The 21,513-nt window shown below is 37.3% G+C and overlaps 2 pseudogenes; one reads left to right on the forward strand and one right to left on the reverse strand.

The window, feature by feature from the left end:
- Positions 1–14,843: 14,843 nt before the first annotated feature.
- On the reverse strand, positions 14,844–16,345 carry LOC102734393 (large ribosomal subunit protein uL4 pseudogene; annotated as a pseudogene).
- A 110-nt stretch (positions 16,346–16,455) lies between these two features.
- Positions 16,456–17,318, forward strand: LOC102734682 (small ubiquitin-related modifier 2 pseudogene; annotated as a pseudogene).
- The last annotated feature ends 4,195 nt before the right edge of the window (positions 17,319–21,513 follow it).

A 21,513-nucleotide genomic window follows, 5' to 3' on the forward strand; every position in this document is an offset into this window, starting at 1 on the left:
AAGGTCTCTCATTCCATGTATCAGAAGATATCTTGAGAACCACTAAGTTAGAAAAACACCCAATTGTTTACCTGAACCATAGAACAAGGGATATTATGGTAGATAGGGTTCTCAAAGTATCCCCAGACTAGAAGCATCACTATCACTTACAAACTTAGATGTGTAGACTAGTGGGCTCCATCAGAGACCTAGAGGCAGTGACTTTGGTGGTGGCAGGGGGTGCCCTGCCATCTGTATTAGCTAATCTTCCAGGTGTATGGTAAGGTTTGAAAACCACTGTTCTCTTTTCTTATTAAACTAAGTCTTAATTCTTGACAGGGTAAATCCAACACAGGATGTGTACGGGCCTTCCCTGGACATAACATAATGGATTGGGGTCAGAAGTTTATCTATCACCTGACCTTCATAATGCCCCTCTTTGATTTGTGAAACGTAGTAATGTTTTCAGTACCTAGGGATTTGCATCAGTGAATAGCTAGTACCTAATTATGTCCCAAAGTCCAGAATTATGTATGTGTGTTTCCATTTCTATAATGCAAAAAGATGATGTAAAATGGCCACAGGTATCCCTTGGGAAGACTTGAGCTATGATTTCTAGTATATTGTACTAGTTACATTATAGATCTCCTTTCCTATCAAGGGGCTCTAGGTCCCTAAATTAGCCTGTCTGTGTATTGTGTATGAGATCACAGTTCTCTAATATAGTTAGCCAGATCTGTGCCAGGATCCAGAATTTGTCTTTCTATGTATGTAAAGCAGTGCCATAAAATCCTTCCAATCTATTTCTAGGGACCCTGTGGTCAATTAACAATCACCACAGATCCGTATGGATTAAAATATTCTGATTACCACTCTGTCCCTGTGAATTTTTGTGAAAATTGTTCCCAATTTCCATTGCTGATTTTTAAGTGCAGCAGCCTGAACTTTCCTGTGTAGAATCTTATTATTCTCTTTAAAATCAGGGAACCTAATTCCGTTGCAGTATTATTCACCATTATCTCTGGGCTACGGAAGTCAGCCACCACAGAACTTATTATGGAAACTAGAGCTCTCTCTTCAATGCATTTTTAAAAATTTTCTTTCAGTTTTATTGAGACGTAATTGACATACAGAACTATATAAGTTTAAAGCATACAGCATAATGACTTACATATATTGCAAAATGGTTACCACAGTAGGTTAATATCCAGCACCTCATATAGGTATGTTTTAAAAAGAAATTTTTTCCTTTTTCTATTGCTATTTGTCTAACTTCTCATTTTGTTCATGTGTTGTTTTCCTAATTCTGTTTAGTTGTCTGTGTGTGTTCTTAAAGTTCACTAAACTTTTTTAAGAGAATTATTCTGAATTCTCCATCTGACAGTTCATAGATCACCATTTCTTTAGGATCAGTGATCGGAGCTTTATTAGTGTCCTTTGGCATCATATTTACCTCCTTTCGAATGATCCTTGATTCTTTATATTGGTATCTGTGCATTTGAGTAAGCAGTATCCTGTTCCAAGTGTTGGTTACTATAAGCCCCTCTCCCCTTCTCCATCACAATTCAATTCCTAGTAGTCAAGGCCTGCAGATTCCTCCATGATCTCCATGAGGAGAGACCAGAGTGGGACTCCCAACAAGCAACCCACAATGGTGGGGGAGCTAGATGTCCACCCTGGGCTCCTTTTTACCACTGGAGGAACTGTAGGCTCAGGGGAGCCCTCTTCATTTGGTGAGAGGTGATGTGGTTAGTGTGTAGCCTCTCCACTTAACCTTGTAATGCATTCTTTCTCTGTCTCCATGGTACGGGAAGGAAAGGTTGCTTCAGCCTCACCCCCATGCTTCCAGGATTTTCATAGGGCATCCATAAATAGTTGTTGTGAGGGGGAGTGAAGTAAGGAATGACCTCTGTTACCATTTCGGTGAAATTACTTTCCCAGTTTACCAGTGCATTTCTTAACGCCCTGGTAAAGGCAGTATGCTCTGAGACTTTCATAAAAGCAAAGTTAATGAGTGACTGAGCAAGTTCAAAGAAGTTCCATTCAAACTCTTCATCTCCTTGAGCTTTTGCCCTCTTCTTCTGGAGCACATTTAATCTACCATTGACTCCAGGCTTAAATTAGCCAACCTAGATGTCTATTAATAGGATTCCTTAGATGTTCAATGTAACACATTAAACCATAAATTCTAGGTGACTGTATCCATGGTAATAAACTTGGGTTAATTAAGTCTCCTACTTTCCACTTTGGGTCAAACTATCACTAGAATCTACTCACATGAATGTTCCTGAGATTCCTACCTAAACAAATTTGGTGAATATTTTCATTTTTTTCACCAGTCTGTACTTCACACTGGTATCTAATTCTCTTATGAGTGTACAGGAAATAAGTAGTGATGGTAATGGATCCTGAGGTGAGTTGACATCTTCTGTGATAGAACTTTCAGAAGTTTTTAATGCATGGAGAAAATTCCCTTAAGGGGGAGTGGAGCTGTCTTTACTGGCAAAGGAATTCCAGGGTAATTTAAAGTTCCCAGGCTTTTTTGTCTATTCAAACGCCCTGTCTCATATCTAAGAATCACATTTCTTTCCAATCAATGGCCTTATTTAGTGTACTAAAGAACACTCCCATTTATTTAAATTTACTCTTTTGCCTCTAACTAAATAATTATCCTACAGAAAGGTCTTACACATCCTTTGTTTACCCTGTCTTCCAGATCCCTGATCCATTCTTCAGCCTTCTCTTAGCTGCTCTTTATTTTCTGTAGTGTATTTTTTTTATTTCAGTTACTGAATTCCTCATCTCTGGTGTTTGTATTTTCTCTTTGTTGAAAGTATTACTGAGATCCTCCACTCTTCAGTAAGTATGATCATTACTTTGAATTATTTATTAGGAATATTGCTTATCCCCATTTATTTGCTGTAATTTTGTCCTGTTCTTTCATTTGGGACATATTCCTCTATTTCCTCAATTTCTCTAGCCTCTGTGTTGTTTCTATGTATTAGGAAATGCAGCTATATAATAGCTGGAGTGCAATAGCCTCAGTTCACCAGAGCCAGGTGCTTCAGGGGTGTCTCCTATGTGGGTTGCATATGCTTTTCTGTTATGGTTGAGCTGCATTTGCCTTCAGTCCAGTCAGTTGTGATTGCACACTTTGCCTGTTGTGGGCAAACTAGGTAAGGTTTTTGCCCCTGTGCTGTTATAGGGCCAGTCTAGGGACAGGACAGGCTTAGAGTTAGGTAGTGTCAGCAGTGAGACCAGATGCCTGCTCTCAGCCCATCTGCCAGGGCTGCAGTAGCACCAACGAGCAGGGCCTTCTCCCTGTGTTGTCCCTTGAGAGGCTTTCATTGGTGGGTGGAGCTTTCAGTCAGAAAATATGCCTGCTTCCAGTCCAGGACTGATTGGCAGGGGACTCTGCACTGCTAGCTATAAAGTTCAACTGCTGGGACTGCAGGTGCACTGATGTGTGTGGTTATTTTCCCCTCTCCCCAAGGCAGAACACACTTTGGAGTGGTGCCAGTCTCTCCTGGGGTTGCTTGCAAGATGTGTTGGGCAGGAGCCACTTTGGAGTGATGTTTGTCAAGGGGACACATTGGATGGGACAGATCCTCAGGGGTGGGGCAACAGTGCTAACAAGATAGGTGGAGAGTGTTTGCACTAGTTCCCTCAAGTGTCCTACTATCTGGGATATAGGTGGTGGGGGCAAAGAAGTGGTGCCCACTAGCATTTCTGTTCTTAGAGAAGTCTCCTAATAATCCCTGCCTCTCCAGAGCATGTTTTGAAATTAGTAAATCAATCTGCTTCAACCCTGGGCACTCTTCAAACAGCTGCTTTGATGCTATATCTCAGCTGGGTTATTTATTACCCTGTCTCTCTAAGGATGGGAATTCGGTTTCTTATTTTCTTCAGGCTCTCCCGGAGCTAAGCCTGCTGAGTTTATAAGTACCAGCAGTTAGGCCCCGCTGATTGTAAAAACTTCTGAAGTTAAGACCCGCTGGTTTTCAAAGCCAAATGATATGGGCACTGTCCTCTCAGTGCAGGTCCCCCATGCCTGCAGTACCTGGTATGGGGTCTAATCCTCTCACTTCTCATGCTTGTGGTGTCCCTGCTATTTGTGGGTAGTCTCCTTGAGGGTCTGATTTCCAACCATGTCTGTGGCACTCCTACTGTTTTTGATGTGGCCTCCTCTTTAGAATTAACTGTGGAAAGTCTGTTCTGCCAGTCTTCGGGTCCTTTTCAACTTACTTGCACTGATGTGGCTGTTATCTCAGTGTGTCCGTGGGACAAGGTGATTTCAGGATCCTCCCATTTTACCATCTTCCCAGAACTCCCCATGACTTACTTATTTTATACTGGAGGTTGGTACTTTTTGAACCCCTTCACCCATGTCCCTACCACCCAACCCTTGCTTCTGGCAACTACCAATCTCTTCTCTATATTTGTGAGGTTTTTCAAATTAATATTTTACATGTAACTGAGATATAAGGTATTTTTCTTTCTCTGACTTATTTCACTTAGCATAATGTCCTTTAGGCCCATCCATGTTGCTGCAAATGGCAAGATTCCATTATTTTTATGGCTGAATAACACTCCATTGTATACATATACCACATTTCCTTTATCCATTTATCTATTCATTGGCACTTAGGTGATTTCCATACCTGCTTAGTGTAAATAATGCTACAGTAAACATCTTTTTTTTTTCTTGTTGTGTCTACCTAAGGTTTATCAATTTTATCTTTCCAATGACCAGCTCTTATTTTATTTTTGCTCTGTCTTTATTATTTTCTCTTTTCTACTACTTTTGGCTTTGTTTTTTCTTCCTTTTCTACTTCTGCAAGGTATAAAGTTAGGCTGTTTAACGTATTTCTTGTTTCTCCAGCTAGGCATTTATCACCATGAACTTCCCTCTTAAAACTGCTTTTGCTGCATGCCAAGAGTTGTGCTATGTTGTTTTCCATTATCATTTGTCTCAAGATATTTTTTTATATTTCTTTTGATGTCTTCTTTGACCCATTAGTTGTTCAGCAGCATGTTGTTTAAGCTCCACATACTTAGGAGGTTTACAGTTTTCTTCTTGTATTTTGATGTCTACTTTCATATCATTATGGTTGGAAAAAATGCTTGATAGGATTTCTGTTTTCTTAAGTTTATCAAGACTTGTTTTGTGACCTAAAATATGATCTATCCTGGAGAAGGTTTCATGTGCAATTGAGAAGAATGTGTATTTTGTTACTTGTGAATGGAATGATCTACATATGTTCAGTTCAGATTTGTTATGTAAGGCCAATGTTTTCTTATTGATTTTCTGTCTGGATGATTTATTTATTGATATAAGTGGAGTATTAAAATCAACTAATATAGCATTGCTACTCTCTTTATATCTATTGATATTTACTTTATATATTTTGGTGCTACTAACATTATATTCCTGTTGGATAGCCCCTTTGTTATTATGAAATGACATTCTTTGTCTCTGATTAGTCTGTTTAAAATTTATTTTGGGGGCGCCTGGGTGGCTCAGTCGTTAAGCGTCTGCCTTTGGCTCAGGTCATGATCCCAGGGTCCTGGGATCGAGCCCCACATCGGGCTCCCTGTTCTGCCGGAAGCCTGCTTCTCCCTCTCCCGCTCCCCCTGCTTGTGTTCCCTCTCTCGCTGTGTCTCTCTCTGTCAAATAAATAAAATCTTTAAAAAAATTTATTTTGTCTGTGATCATTGCAGATACACCAGCTGTTTGTTTCCATTTACATGGAATATATGGTTCTCATCCCTTTACTTAGTTTGTGTGTCCTTATATCTGAAGTGTATCTCTTATAAGCACTATATAATTAGTCCTGTTTTTCTATCCATTCAGCCACTCTTTACCTTTTAAATTGGAGAATTTAATTCATTGAAATTTAATAAGTATGTACTTACTGCCATTTTGTTCATTGTTTTCTTGCTGATTTGTAGTTCCTCTTTTTTCCCTTCTTTTGTCTCTTCCTTTGTGGTTTGATGACTTTCTTTAATGGTGTACTTAGAGATCTTTTTCTTTCTCTTTTGCATATTGGTTTTTGCTTTGGGTTTTGAGTAGATAACTATGTAAGTTTGAACATATTCTAAAGCTGTATATGTTTACTCTTCTCTACATTTTATGTTTTTGAGGTCACATTTTATATCTTTTTTATATTTGCATCCCTCATATTATTACCGTAAAGTTATTTTTACTTCTGTCTTTTAACTCCTTCTTACCAGCTTTTTAAATGATTAATACTCTACTTTTACTATATATTTACTTTTACCAGGTGAGATTATATATATGTTTTCCTGTTACTCATTAGCACACGTTCTTTTCAACTTAAAGAAGTTGCTTTAAAATTCCTTGTAAGGCTAGCTCAGTGTTGATGAACGCCTTCAGTTTTCACTTACCTGTAAAGTTCTTTATATCTCCTTGAATTATGAATGATAATATTGCTGTATGATGTATTCTTGGTTAGAATTTTTTTCTTTGAGCACTTTGAGTATATCTTGCTACTCTCTTCTGGTCTGCAAAATTTTTTTTTTTTTAAATATTTTATTTATTTATTTTGAGAGAGAGAGAATGAGAGAGAACACATGAGAGGGGATAGGGTCAGAGGGCAAAGCAGACTCCCTGCCGAGCAGGGAGCCCGATGCGGGACTCGATCCTGGGACTCCAGGATCATGACCTGAGCCGAAGGCAGTCGCTTAACCAACTGAGCCACCCAGGCGCCCTGGTCTGCAAAATTTCTGCTAGAAAAATCTCCTAATGATATTTACGGAGCTTCCCTTGGATGTAACGAGCTGTTTTTCTATTTGCCACCCCCCCTTTTTTTTTTTTAAGATTCTCTTCTCTTAATCTTTTGACGTTTTAATTATAATGTGTATTAGAAGGAGTGTCTTTGGGTATCTCTTACTTGAAACCCCCCTGGGATTTCTGGATCTAGATATTGGTTTTCTTCTCCAGGTTAGTGAAGTTTTCAGCCTTTATTTCTTCAAATAAATTTTTGCCCTTTCTCTGTGTCTCTTCTTCTCAGTCCCTTATAATGTGAGTGCTAGCCCAATTGATGTCTTAGTCTTTTAAGCTGTCATTACCTTTTTTTTTTTTCCTGCTCTAATTGGGAGATTTCCACTGCCTTGTATTTGAGTTCACTAACACTTCTTCTGGTCTGCTGTCAGACCACTTTATTATATTTTTCAGTTCCATTATTTTATTACCTCTGTAACTTCTATTTGGTACTCTATATGATTTTATTATGTCTCTTTGTTGAAGTTCTCATTGTGCTTATCTATTTTTCTTCCAAGCTCAGTGAGCATCTTTTAACCATGACTTTGAACTCTATATCAGGTAAGTTATTATTTTTATTTCATTAAAGTTTTTTTTTCTGAGGTTTTATATTGTTTTTTCCTTTGGAACATATTCTTTTTCTTCATTTTGCTTGACTCTGTGGTTTCTGTGCATTAAATGAAACAGGCAATTTTTCCAGTCTTGAAGAAGTGGTCTTGTGTCAAAAATAAAACTTGTTTTTTTAATCTTGCCCTAGCTCTTGGTTGTCATTAAAACCATTGTGTTTGTCCAAGTGGCCTGTTTATTTTTGTTTATTCCAATAAATTATCATACAGTATTATACTAGTTTCAGTTGTAAAATGTGATTCAGATATTTTATGCATTACTCATTGCTCATCACAATAAACCTGCTCTTAATCCCCTTCACCTATTTCACCCATCCCCCAACTGACCACACCTCTGATAACAACCAGTTGTCTATATTTATGAGTCTGTCTCTTTCTTTCTTCATTTTGTTTCTTAAATTCCACATGAGTGAAATCATATGCTATTTGTCTTTTTCTGACTTACTTCACTTAGCATTATACCTTCTTGATACATCCATGTGGTTGCAAACAGCAAGATGTCATTCTTTTTTATGGCTGAGTTATAAATCATATACCCCATCTTCTTATCCATTCATCTATCCATGGACACTTGGGTTGCTTCCATAATTTGGCTATTGTAGATAATGCTGCTAGAAACATAGGGATGCATATATCTTTACAAATTAGTGTTTTTGTATCCTTTGGGTAAATAGTAGTGGAATTACTGGATCATATGATAATTTTATTTTTAGTTTTTGAGGAATATCCATACTGTTTTCCAGTGACCGCAACAGGTTGCATTCCCACCAACAGTGCATGAGGGTTCCTTTTCTTCTGCATTCCTGCCAACGATTGTTATTTTCTTGTGTTTTTAATTTTAACCATTCTGACAGGTGTGAGTTGATATCTCCTTGTGGTTTTGATTTGAATTTCCCTGATGATGAGTGATACTGAGTATCTTTTCATGCTTCTGTTGGCCATCTGTATGTTTGTTCATGTTCTCTGCTGATTTTTTAATTGTATTATTTGGGGGCTGTGTTGGTGCTTGGTTGTATAAGTTCTTTATATATTTTCCATACTAACTCCTTATCAGATATATTATTTGCAAATATTTTCTCCCATTCAGTAGGTTATCTTTTTGTTTTGTTGACTGTTTCCTTTGCTGTGCAGAAGCTTTTTATTTTGATGTAGTCCCAATAGTTTAATTTTGCTTTTTTCCCCTTGATTAGTAGACCTATCTAGAAAAATGTTGTTTTGGCCAATGTCAGAGGAATTACTGTTTATGCTTTCTTCTAGGATTTTTTATGGTTTGATGTCTCACATTTAGGTCCATATTCGCTTTTGAGTTTATTTTTAGGCATAGCATGAGAAAGTGGTCTAGTTTCATTATTTTGCATGTGGCTGTCCAGTTTTCCCAGCACCATTTGTTGAAGAGACTGTCTTTCCCAATAGATATTCTTTACTCTTTTGTCAAAGATTAATTGACCATATAATTGTGAGTTTACTTCTGAGTTTTCTATTCTGTTCCACTGATCTGTGTGTTTATTTTTGTGATAGTACCATACTATCTTAACTACTACAGCTTTGTAGTACAGCTTTGAAAACTGGGATTGTGATCCCTTCAGTTTTGGCCTTCTTTTTCAAGATTGCTTCTTTTTCAAGATTTCAAGATTGCTATTCAGGATCTTTTTTGATTCCATAAAAATTTAAGGGTTATTTATTCTAGTTTTATAAGCATTGTTGGTATTTTGATAGGGATTGCATTAAACTTGTGAATTGCTTTTGGTAGCATAAACGTTTTAACAGTATCTATTCTCCCAATTCATGGACATGGAATATCTTTCCATTTGTTTGTGTTATCTTCAATTTCTTTCATCAGTATTTTATAGTTTCCAGAGTATATGTCTTTCACCTCCTTGATTAAGTTTATTTCTATATATTTTACTCTTTTTGGTACAATTATAAATGGAATTGTTTTCTTAATTTCCCTTTCTGCTACTTCATTATTAGTGTATAGAAATGCAAAAAATTTTTGTGTATTGATTTTGTATCCTATGACCTTCCTGAATTTATCAGTTTTAGAAGATTTTTGGTGAATTTTTAGAGGTTTCTATATATAGTATCATGTCATCTGCAAATACTGAAGGTTTTACTTCCAACTAATTTGGGTCCCTTTTACTTCTTCTTGTGTGATTGCTGTGGCTAGGACTTCCAGTACTATGCTGAATAAAAGTGGTGAGAGTGGACTTCTTTGTGTTATTCCTGATCTTAGGGAAAAACCTCTCAGTTTTTCACCATTGAGTATGATGTTACTTGAGGGTTTTTCATATATGGTCTTTAAAATGTTAAGGTATGATCCCTCTGAACCTACTTTGTTGAGAGTTTTTATCATGAATGGGTGTTGTACTTGGTCACGTGCTCTTTCTGCATCCATTTAAATGATCATATGGTTTTATCTTTCTCATTGATGAGATGTATTATTCTTATTGATTTGCAAATGTTGAACCACACTTGCATCCTAGGAATAAATTCCATTTGATCATGGTGAATGATTTTTTAAATATATTGTTGGATTCAGTTTGCTAATATTTTGTTGAGGATTTTTGCATCTGTGTTCATCAGAGATATTGTCCTATAGTTCTCTTTTATTGTAGTGTTTTTATCTGGTTTTGGTATCAGGGTATTAATGGTCTCATAGGATGAATTTGAAAGCTTTCATTCCCTTTTAATTTTTGATAATTTGATAATGATAGGTATTCACTCTTTAAATGTTTGGTAGAACTTACCTGTGAAGTTGTCTGGTCCTGAACTTCTCTTTGTTGGGAGTTTCTTGATTACTGATTCAACTTCATTGCTGATAGTTGGTCTGTTCAAATTTTCTATTTCTTCCTGTTTCTGTTTTGGGAGGTTACATGTTTCTTCTAGGTATTATTTCTTGTTTTTCATTTCTGATACTGAGTTCTTTCTTTTCTTTCTTTCATGTTGGACTAATTTTCTTGATCTTTTCAATGAACCAATGGTTTCATTGATATGTTTTATTAGTTTTGTTTTCTATTTCATTTGTTCCTTCTCTAATCTTTATTATTTCTTTCCTTCTACTGGTTTGGCATTTTGTTTGTTCTTCCTTTTTTAGCTCCTTCAGATGTAAGGTTAGGTTGTTCATTTGAGGTTTTTCTTCTTGAAGTAGGCCTGTTTTGCTATAAATCTCCCTCTTAGAACCACCTTTTCTGCATTCCAAAGATTTTGGACCATTGTATTTTCATTTGTCTCTATGTATTTTTTTTTTAATTTCCTCTTTGATTTCTTGGTTGCCTTAGTCATTGGTTAGTAGCATGGTATTTAACTTCCATGTATTTTGGGGGGTTTGTTTGTTTTGTTTTGTTTAAAGATTTTGTTTATTTATTTGACAGAGAGACACAGTGAGAAAGGGAACGCAAGGGCAGAGGGAGAGGGAGAAGCAGGCTTCCCATCAAGCAGGGAGCCCAATGTAGGGCTCGATCCCAGGACCCTGGGATCATGACCTGAGCCGAAGGCAGATGCTTAATGACTGAGCCACCCAGGCACTCCTCCATGTATTTGTGTTTTTTCCAGAATTTTTCTTGTGGTTGATTTCTAGTTTCATAGCATTGTGGTCAAAAAAGTTGCATTGTATGACTGAACTTTTTGCTTGTTTTGTGGGTTAATATGTGATCTATTCTGGCAAATATTCCATGTGTCCTTGAAAAGAATGTATTCTGCTGTTTCAGGATGGAATATTCTGAATATATTTGTTAGATGTATCTGGTAAAATATGGTATTCAAAGCTACTGTCTCCTTTTTTGATTTTCTGTTTGGTATATCTATTCATTGATGTAAGTGGGGTGTTAAAGTCCCCTATTTATCACTATTGATTACTTCCTTTATGTTTGTTAATAGCTGCTTTATGTATTTGGGTGCTCCCATATTGGGTGGATAAATTTTTACAATTGCTATTATCTTTACATTGGAATGTTTCCTTTATGATTATATAGTTTCCTTCTTTGTCTCTTGATACAGTTTTTGTTTCAAAGTCTATTTTGCCCTATACAAGAATTGCTACCCTGGCTTACTTTTCACTCCCATAGGCATGATAAATGCTTTTCCATCCCTTCACTTTCAATCTTCATGTGTCTTTAGGTTTGAAATAAATCTTTTGTAAGCAGCATATAGATGGGTCTTGTCTTTTTTTTTTTTAATTTATCCCCTCCTCCTATGTCTTTTGATTGGAGTATTTAGTTCATTTACATTCAAATTAGTGATAGGAATGTACTTACTGCCATTTTGTTACTTGTTTTATGGTTGTTTTTGTAGTTCTTTCCATTTCTTGCTCCCTCCTCTCATGGTTTGCTGGCTTTCATTAGTGACATGCTTGGGTTTTTTTCTGTATATTTTTTGCGTATCTATGACCAGTTTTTAATTTGTGGTTGCTGTTAGGTTTATATATAACATCTTATGCATATAGCAGTCTGTATCAAGTTGATGGTCATTTAAGTTTGGACCCATTCTAAAAGCACTGAATTTTTATTTCTCTCCCTCAACCCACATTTTAAGTATATTTAGTCATACTTTGTATCTTCTATTTTGTGAATCCCTTTACTGATTTTTTTAGATATACTTAATTTTATTGCTTTTATGCTTCCTGTTTTTCTTAGTCCTGCTTATGATCTTTCACTTATACTCAAAGAATCCCTTTGACATATTTTATAAGGCTATTTTAGTGATGAAGAATTCCTTCAACTTTTATTTTTCTATGAAACTCTTTATCTCTCCTTCTAGTCTGGGTGATAATCTTGTTGGATAGAGTATTCTTGCCTTCAGGTTTTTCCCTTTCAGCACTTTGAATATATCCTGTCACTCTCTTCTGGCCTGCAAAGTTTCTGCTGAAAAAATCCACTGATATTTTTATAGGGTTTCCCTTGTATGTAACTGTTTTCTCTTGCTGCTTTACAAATTCTCTTTATCACTAATATTTGCCATTTCAATTACTTTGTGTCTTAGAGGGGCTATGGATATCTGTTTCTTCCTCAGATTCAGGACGTTTTCACCTATTTATTTCTTCCTCCTTTTCTTTTCTGGGATCCCTATAATGTGAATATTATTACTGAGTTCCCTTAAGTCTATTCTCATTTTTTAAATTTTTTTCTCTCCCGTTCTGCTTGATTGCTTTTATTTACTCTTCTTCAGGTTGCTGATCTGTTTTTCTGTTTTCTCTAGTCTCCTTTTTATTCCATTTACAATTTTTCTATTAAAGATTTTATTTATTCATTTTAGAGAGAGAGTGCAAGCAGGGAGAGGCAGAAGGAGAAAAAGGACAAAGCAGATTCTGCACTGAGCTCAGAGCCTGACTCACAGCTCAGTCTCACAACTGCGAGATCACCACCTGAGCCAAAACCAAGAGTGGGATGCTTAATCGAAGGAGCCACCCAGGTGCCCCTACAGTATTTTTAATTTCAGTTACTGAGTTCTTTATCATTAGTTCTTTTTTTTTGTTTTGGGTTTTTGTTTTGGTTTTGTTTTTTTTTTTTTGCATTTTCTCTTTTTTTTAGGGTTACTTGGGTCCTCCACTCTTTTCTCCAGTTGAGTATCTTTTTGAACATTACTTTAAATTTTTTTCTCAGGCATATTATCACTGTTTTGTTTATCTCTCTTGCTGTGATTTTATCCTGTTCTTCCATTTGGGACACATTCCTCTGTCTTGTTTTGTCAGGGGGTGGATCTCAGTACCTAGATTCAGGCTGATGTAAGCCAGACCTGAGGTAGCAGGTTATAAAGTATGAAAATACATATAATCCTTTGGGCTTGCAAGCATAAGCCCCACTGGCCACCAGAGCCAAGTGTCCTGGAGTTGTCCCTGGTGAATCAGTTATGAAAATTGGGGCTTGAAGGAATTGCTCCTCAGGCTAAACCTCCTGAGTAAGAAAACTAGAGTATTTTACAAAAAGACTACATGGGTGTTTCATCCTGCTGTCTGTGCAGTGCCTTGACAATGGCATGTCAAGAACTGTCTCTCCAATTACTTAGTCTCTAGGACCCAGGAATGCAATTCCCCTTGGCTTCTAAAGCCAGACAATCATTGGGTATCCCCTGAGCTGCAGCTACAAAAACCAGAGCACTAGACATAAAAACCAGGGTTCCTCTGGGAGATAGTGGCACTATGGAGCATGGCAGAGGGAGAGTGCTCAGATGGCAACTGCTGGTGGGAGCAAGGCAGTGGGAAGCATAAAGATGGCCCTCTGAGGTAAGGGTTAAGGGGAAAGCCTAGGGTTGGGGGGGAAAAAAGATGGTGTGCATACATGGTGCCCACCAGCCTTCATCTCTGGAGATTTTCCCTGAACACCTGTAGATGCTAATTTAGATGCATGCCCATCAGATGATGCTTAATGATTAGCAAATGAGCTGCTTTCACGAAGTGTGGGCATGATCAACTGCTTCAGCACTGGGCTCTGGGGTGAGAGACCGCAAGTGTGGATGTCCTTTAAGAGCCATTTCTCAGATCACTATGCCCTGGACATCATTGAAGTAAGCCCTATTTGTTTACAAAGCTAGATGCTTTGGGAGCTCTCTTAAAAATTGGGATGCCTGATGTAGGGTTCAGATCCTTCACTCCATGGGAGAAGTTCTGGATTTTTAATTCCCTCCTGTACTATAAGTGGGGGTTGGGGCACCTGGGTGGCTCAGTTGGTTAAGCCTCTGACTCTTGATTTTGGCTCAGGTCATGATCTCAGGGTCACAAGATTGAGTGCTGCATCAGGCTCTGCACTCAACGTGGAGTCTGCTTAAGATTCTCTCCTTTTCCCTCAGCCCCCCCCCCCACTCTCTCTCTTTCTCTCTCTCTCTCAAAACAACAACAACAAAAAAGTAGGTGGGGTTTATGACGGGATTGTGTCACAGCTTCTTTGATGGGTTTTTTTTTTTTTTTCCTAGTATGCTCAATGTGTAATTGTTAGCTAGTTTTTAGGTTTTTTTTTTTTTTTTTTTTCCCAGAGGAAATTATTCCACATGTAGCCATAGATTCAATGTGTCAGTGGAGGAGGAGGTGAATTCAGGATCTTCCTATGTTGCAATCTTGAACTGGCAACATCAGTGTTTTGTTTTCCTATCTGATTAACTTACTAAATTCTTTTACTAGTTGTAATCATTTATAGATTTTTTTCAAAGATTTTTTATTTATTTATTTGACAGAGCGAGAGAGAGAACACAAGCAGGGGGAATGGGGTAGGGGAAGCAGGCTCCCCACAGAGCAGGAAGTCTGATGTGGGGCTCAATCCCAGGACCCTGGGATCATGACCTGAGCCAAAGGTGGACGCCTAACAACTGAGCCAGCCAGGTGCCCCTATAGATTTTCTTTTCCATATCCATCAAGACAAATTTCTGTCTATAAATTTTTCTGATTTCATAATCTATAATTTTTTCTCCCATTTTTGTTTTTCACTACCTCTTTAATCAGGTCTTTATTCAAAATGAGCTGCCCAAAATTATTTGACCTTTATGGAATAAATTAAGTTTTTGCAGCATGCTTTTTTTCTGTGGTGGGTCTTTTCTGCTGGCATCTTTTCAGCGGCTGGGTTCTTGGCAGCTGCAACCTTTTTCCCCACCAAAGAGTTCTGCTTCTTAACACCAATAGCCTTCTTCCCTTTTTTCCCTACTACTGGTTACTTGGCTAGAACCCCCTTCTCATCTGAATTGGCTTCTAGTGCTACTGCAGCTTTATCCACCTGGAGCTTGTGATTCTCGGCCTGGTGAAGAATGTTGTTCTAGTTTATGGTCTTTGAATATGAGTTTAGCTTCAACATCATTCTCAGGTTTTTCAGTAGATTCTTCTTTAGGACTCTATGATGAAACTTTTTGTGTTGTTCTAAGAGGATCTTCAGATCTCTGTGATTTTTGAGATTGTTAAGGTCTGTATTGAAAATTGTGTGCATGGAAGATTGTATTTACTCTTGAGGGTAAGTCATCTATCTTAGAGAAAGCACTTTTATTCCAAATGTAGAAACATTCCATGTGCCCACCAGGAGCAAGTTTCAAAATGTTGAGTTTGTTTACATGAAGCAGAGTAATTCCCAAGATGTTTCTGAAGACCTTGACAACTCTTGTCCTTTTTATTGATGATTCAGAGCCCCCTGCTCTGTGTACAATGACCACTTCTCATTTTGCTTTTGCAGCTTTCGTTTGCTGAGAGGCATGGGACTTGATGATCTCATTCTAGGCCCTAAGTTTCTTAAGAAGCAAAGTAGACTCCATAGTCATCTCTTAGCTTTCAACTTCATTTTCAACCACCAAAGGAAGTTCAGGAACTTCCTCAATATCATGACCTTTAGATATGACCAGCACAGGTAAGGCTAAAGCAGCCAGAGCAGAGCTGAAGACATAATACATCTGTGTTATGTTCATTCTGTGTTGTGCCAGTGGTGTGAGGTTATGGCTGGTGCAAACAAAGGGTTTCACAACACTTATCTCCAAAAGCACCCTGGGCAGAACTGTGAGTCACACCATCTTGAATTCTGGGAATTTAAGCCACACTCTCTTCATACCCCAACACCCAGTCCTGGTTTGATGGCCTGCTAATTGGCAGCACAGTGCTGTCTTTGTTGCACAAGTTGAACAAAGTTCACAATATCTGGTTAAATGGAAGCCTTGAACGCAGCAGGCAGTTACATTTTTGCCAGATAATTCCCCTTTCTGGAGTAAACTGATATCAATGGTTGCTACACCATAGTGGGGAAAAGGGGGAAGACTACACTCCTCTCAACCCAATAATTCCCACAGGAAAAGCTGCCCCCCCCATCTTAATGGGCTAGATAGAACTTTCTTTTTTTAAGATTTTATTTAGTTGTTTGAGAGAGAGCGAGAACGTGTGTAGCAGAGAGAGAGGGAGAAGCAGGCTCCCTGTTGAGCAGAGAGCCTGACATGGGGCTCTATCCCAGGACCTTAGGATCATGACCTGAGCCAAAGGCAGACACTTAACCACCTGAGCCATCCAGGCGCCCTTGGCTAGAACTTCTTAAATATGTGTTAAAAACAAGTAATATCAGGATTCCTCATTTTATTTTTATTTAAATTTAGCATTTTAGTATTTCATTATTGTATATGAAGAATACTGTAAGTTTTTATAAAAACATTTTATCAGGTATCTAATTTATCTATTGCTTCATAACAAGTTACTTTAAAAATTAGTTTCTCAATACTAGTGCCACCACCTTCTTCTGCCACTCCTGGGGCTGCTTGTGTGCTCCTTCGGTACAGAGCTGGTACCTCTTTATGAAGCAGCAGTTGAGGATACTCTAGCACTTGCCATGGCCTATGAAAAGGCAAAGAAGGAGTCCAGACTGAGAATAGTGATCATAATTAATTTGATGGGGCAGGATGGTTCTGTGGTACAGTTTAAGATTAAGAGGCATACACTACTTAGTAAACTAATGAAAGCCTATTATGAATGACATGGTTTGTCAATGAGGCTGATCAGATTCCGATTTGATGGGCAGCCAATCAATGAAAGAGACACACCTGCACAGTTGGAAATGGAGGATGGAGATACAATTGATGTGTTCCTACAGCAGACAGGAGGTGTCTACTAAAAAGGGAACCTGGTACTTTACTCCAGAAACCCCTTCCTCCAGACCAGGAAAACATTCTCAATTAGAAAACCACAATTTGGTTCCACCACATTCTGACTTACTGCAGTGTAGTTTTCTCTCTTATTTCATTTTCCCCTTCCCCATTTCTTTATTGTACAAAAAGTAACTGTGTATGTGCACAAGCATATATTGCATTCTTTTAAAGTAAATAGGCAATGATATGTTTTGATCAACATCAGAAGGAGATGGGATGACCTAAAAATACTGGCTCTGTGAAAATACCCTCTTTGTCCATTGGTGGCATGCTCATTCAGCTCTTATCTTTATATTCCAGTAAGTTATTTTGCTCTCACTGTTTAACAACAACAAAAAAGAACAACATAAAAATCCTTGCCTACCTTATTCAACTGGAGAATTTTAATGTTTTTCATTTATCATTGTAAAACCAAAGACAATTTTATAACTTTTTTGTACATATCTATTACATGTAGGGCAATCTGTCTTTAAGGATAAATTATTCTAAAAGAAATGAATTCCAGATAGTTTTCCCTTCAAGTCAAGCATCTTATTTAAATAAAATTCTTATTTAAAATGAAAAAGAATCAACGTCTCAAAGCAACAATAAAGTATATTATCTCCTATTACTTATGGGTTATGAATCTTGGAGTACCTTAGGAGTATGACTCTGGCGTTGGGTCATCTCATGAAGATGTATTCAAAATGTCAGCCATGGGAATGGTCAAAATGTCAGTTAGTCTAGTCACCTAGATTGGAGTTGGAGTATCAGCTTCCAAAATGGCCAACTCATATGGCTGGCAAGTTGGTTCTTGTTAGATGGCTACTTTAGATCCTTTCCACATGGACATCTCTATTAAGTTGCTTGGATGCCCTCACAACATAATGGCTGGCTTCCCTTAGAGTGAGCAATCCAAGAGACAGCAAGGCAGGAGTCAAAATCACATAATGTTATCTTATTGCAGACCAATACAATGTAAGAAGTAATTACATAAGTGCATGAATACCAGAAGGTAGGGATCAGGGGTGCTTGGGTGGCTCAGTCAGTTGAGCATCTGCCTTCGGCTCAGGTCATGATCCCGGGGTCCAGAGATCAAGCTCTATCTATATCAGGCTCCCTGCTCAGCAGGAAGCCTGCTTCTCCCTCTCATTCTGCCTGCTGCTCCCCCTGCTTGTGCTGTCTCTCTCAAATAAACAAATAAATCTTAAAAAAAAAAAGGTAGGGATCATTGAGGACCATTTTAGGAGACTGCTATATCAAATTAGTATCTATCATCTATTAATAGTTTTGTTCTATTTTATCAAATTCTTTATCAGCATTTGAGGTGATCATGAGATTTTCTTTAATATGTAAATGCAATTAATTAGTTGATTAATAATCTTATATTCTTAGATATATCCCAAAATTGTATGATATAAAATACATATTTGAAACTACTTTTGGGTATTTGCTAGAACTAACTAGCAAAGGCATCTGGGCCAGTTATTTCTTTTATAGTTAAATATTACTATGTTTTTAATACTAAGAAATCTGTGCAGGTTTTCAATTTCTTTTTTCTTAAAATTATAAGTTGTCCATTATATTCTCATAAAATTGATGATTTTCCCATTACTTTTCACTCTCTATACCATGCAATATATCCTGTTTTTCATTCTAGATATTCTTTATAATTTTTTTCTCTTGATCAATCTTTCCAGAAGATAATCTGTTTTTCATTAGTTTCAAAAACACAACCTTTGACATGGTTGATCTTCTATTTCATTTTCCCTCCCAAATTTCCATATCTATTTGACATTTGGTCTTCATAATTTACTTATAATTGTGGTCATATATGCTTTTCTATGCATGAAATAAGTATATATTCTTTACTTGTTGCCTGCAGTTTTCCATAATTTGTAATTCAGAGTTTCAAATTTATCTTTTATCTATTTAATTGACCATTTGCTGAAAGAGCTCTTCCACTATAATAGGGAATTATATCTCATTATATTTTATTTTTTTTAAATATATTTGAAGCTATAGTAACATATTCTAATTAATGACCCTTACAGTTTTTGCAAAGTTAAACTTTTCATTATTACATAAAAACCATTTAAGCCTAGATTCAATTCATAGGAAGGTGAAATGTGGTCTTTTCAGACATGAAAAGACAGAAAGTTTGCCTCTTAGCATCTCTTCTGAGGAAATTACTTGAGGTTGTTCTTCAACAAAATAATAAAATAATCGAAGAGCAGGAAGTCCTGGGATCTAAAAACGTGGATCCACCCAAATAAACAAAGGGAAGTCCTAGAATGAGATCTCTATTAAAAAAAAAAAAAAAACTTAAGAGAATGAACTCTGGGAGTTTGATACCTAGGGAAAAAGTATAGCACACAACCCACATCTATGAAGTTAAAGTTAGGCTATGATAAAGACATGTAATGCAAGAGGAGTGGAGCAACAGGGTTGCCTAAGGAGGGAGTGGGGAAACTGGATGAGAAGGAATTAGTCCAAATATGAAGTAAAACAAAAAAAGAGCATACTTTTAAGTAACTGATAAAATAAGTCCTCTATTGTACTAGAAGCCTACTGAAGAAAATATAATCCAGTATTCTACTTGGTCAACTAGAGCACACTTTTTATTTAGTCATTAAAAATGATTGGCATATGGATGAGGGGAGTTAGAGAAGTATTAATATTCTTACTGTAAAAAAAATAGAGGCTTGTATACATTTTTACATTTAAAATAGGAAGGATAGAATATCTAAAATGTAAATATGAAAAACTGAGAAGAAACTGTAACTGTGAGCTCCATACTCATCTTTCATATCCTGATATCAATAACTATTTTCTACAGTTAATAAATCAATAAATAGTGATGTATTTTCTGGAATTATGGAAATATGCATTTACCTCTGGAAGGCTGATGAAATTACTCCAGAGATTCCATGTGTTTGTAGTCAGCAGCAACATCTCACGTTGAGGGTAAGAGCTCACTGTCCTGTAAATAAAAGGGTGGGTCACTTTGAAACTTTGTGGCATCCTTTATGTTGTCATTCTAAAGACAAACTTACCAAAAATGTCCCTCTTCAAAGTAAGATTTGAATGGACCAACTAGATGCTGGTTGTGGAGGAATCTGCTAGGCCATGCTCTTCTGGAGGAGAGTGAGTTTCTTGGCAATTCTAAGCTAAAGTGCTTGCCAGCTATTGGGAGGAAAGTTACCAACACTAGAACCAAAACAATAAATGAAAAATTCCTCAAAGTTGGGGAACTGGACCAATGAGCAGACAAAAGACAAGTTGTAAGCTAAAGAGCATGTTCTGCAATGACTGCCTGAAGCCCAGAGGATTTTTGATGCCTTGCCTGTCCCCCTGATGGGACAGTTGCTGCTTGCTATTAGTATTGGGCTGGCATGAAAATATGGCAGCAACTGGGTTACTGGCTTTTGTAATCTGTAAGCCCATGGTTTGCTAGTGAGCAGAATGGTGATGGAGTCTGATGATAATTTTCAGCTCATGGTAGGGGGTGGGATTAATCCTTTATGATAATACAAACCCAACCACCTTGAGCTGAGTATATCTTTGAAGAAAATTCATCAGGTGAAGCAATTACAACATCTTGGTGATGTCCGAGAAGGAATTCACTGAAAAGCTAAGGAAACAGGCATTTATTTGGGCAATTAGAATTGCAGTTTGGGAAACACAGATTCAGGTAGAAAGTTGATTCATGTTCTAAGGAAGACAGATTGAGCAAAGTTATAAAGGCAAAACGTTCTAAGTGCAGTTCTTATTTAGGTCTTCTGTGCAAAACAAGAATTAAAACTAGGTTAACTGGGATTACTTCAGTTGTGCAAATGGTGGAACAAAACTTGTTAAACTACACTGGCTTCTTTCAAAGTGAAGAATATGAATGATTCAGGTGTCACGGTGAGAAGAAAGTTAAGTTCAGGCTGAAGACTTAGGTCTGGCAAAAAGTAGATCATTCCCCCTTTCTTATGGCCGCCTGACCCTATTTTAAAAGAGACTCTCTTAGCTAGGCTTGATTGTTCTGTTTTGAAACCTCTGATACATTTCCCTTTTTTGATCAAGATCTTTCTTAACAAGAAAGCATCAATAATCAGTCCTTTGGTTTTGGTCACATTGCATTGCCATAGTATTTAGCCCCTGCTCTGGCTATCATGTCTCTCAGAATGGAGACTTTCAATATTCTTATATATCTCTAAGCTGGTTGTGTGAGATTCCTAGGATCACATTTGAGAAAGAAGGAGGAGGCCTTTTAGGGAGAGGGACTTTAGGCTACGGTCAATTAAAGTTTAATTTTTTGTTGTCAAAGTGGAGGTTTGATTAATACTTTTTAAGTTCCAACCATTCTTTTGACATTTTGAGTAGCAGAACTACTTGAGGAAATGCACATTATAAACAGCTTATGTAACAATTAAGATACAGGTTATGACCTGGGCTCTAATGGTTCTAGCAATGGATAAGACAGTTCTACTTACAGTTTGAGATTTCTCATATAACTTCTAGAGCATTCCCCCCACCCCCGCTACCCGCTGCCTATGTCTGCCCAGGAGA

The sequence above is a fragment of the Leptonychotes weddellii genome, chromosome 3 (assembly GCF_054177405.1).
Source record: "Leptonychotes weddellii isolate Sample4059 chromosome 3, ASM5417740v2, whole genome shotgun sequence".
Taxonomy (NCBI): Eukaryota; Metazoa; Chordata; class Mammalia; order Carnivora; family Phocidae; genus Leptonychotes; species Leptonychotes weddellii.